Source organism: Frankliniella occidentalis, unplaced genomic scaffold (assembly GCF_000697945.3).
Source record: "Frankliniella occidentalis isolate FOCC.00 unplaced genomic scaffold, Focc_3.1 Scaffold19, whole genome shotgun sequence".
Taxonomy (NCBI): domain Eukaryota; kingdom Metazoa; phylum Arthropoda; class Insecta; order Thysanoptera; family Thripidae; genus Frankliniella; species Frankliniella occidentalis.
Window position 1 is genome coordinate 767,878 of NW_026267149.1, and position 1,262 is coordinate 769,139.

Genomic DNA, 1,262 nt, shown 5'->3' on the forward strand with positions numbered 1-1,262 from the left:
AGCGGTGGTCCAGTGGTCAAGCCCTTTGGCAGGCATCCTCCTCCAACCCTCATGATTTATCGGGCCAAGTGAAATAGGGCGCCACTTAGCCGCCTCCTCCTCCTCCTGCGACACGCGCCTCCCTCGCGCAGGGCTGCAGGGCCGCACGGCCCCTGACGACGACAAGGAGAGGACGCCAGAGGTCGGGCTCAGGCCGCCCCGCCACGCGTCTCGCCAATATATCGACGCGAGTACACTACACGTCGAGGCGGGGGCTATCGGCGGGTCAGCCCAGGCACGCCGTCAGGCTGTCAGGCCCCTCCCCGTCTCCCCCCCCCCCTCTGACTCTTTCTCTGTCTCTCTGCCCCTCCCTCTCTCTCTCCCTCCCTCTCTCTCCCTCTCTCTCCCTCTTTCCAACTCCCTCTCTCCCTCTCTCCTGTCTCCCCACGACGAGAAGCTTTAGATCAGCGGTTCTCAACCTTGAGGTCGCGTGACTAGATCTTCAATATTCGTCATTATACTTGTCTTCATCACATTCGCCAGTCTATACAGAACTCTTTACCACCGACACATTCACCTCTGGTTCTGCCTGAAATGCCGTGTGGTCCTTCCCCCTATAGCGGCTCCCTTGTCCGGTGGCCGGCGTATGATGCATTGCCCAATAAGTCTTGGTCGCCTTGGTGTGGCCGAGCTGGCGTCCGCCACGCCCCGTCCCGCCCCGCCACGTCGCCGCCGAGCACCACCCCGCCCCACCGCGCCACGCTCCGCCCAGCGTCGGTACGCCCAAGAATCCTCCCCCCCCCATAACCTCCCACGCGCGCGACGCACGGTGCGCCGGCCGGAAACACGAGAGACGAATTCTTTCGCAATATTGAAGTAGCGCCTCATTAGCATAAAGCGCGCCTGTTGCCGGGCGGTGCATTTACTCAGTGCAGAGGTGTGTGAGTGAGTAAGACTGAGTGAGAGAGAGACAGGGAGAGAGCGAGAGAGAGCAGTACCATTTTATTGTAGTTCCCGAACGCGCTTCTTGAGCCACGCGCCGAGTGTCAGCACATACGAGATAAGCAGTCGGTGTGCGCCGCGGCCCGCAGCCGAGCCGGCCGGGACCTCAGGGGACCTCGGATGGAACTTCATGAAAGAAGAACATCACGAGCTCCTTATCAGTCAACACGGATCTTTAGTTTAAAGTGTCCAAAACGCACGACGAAACGGTGCGTGCGCCACCGAAGCAAATTGACGAAAAACAGAGTGTGCGACTACTCCTGCCAAGATTCTTATCCATA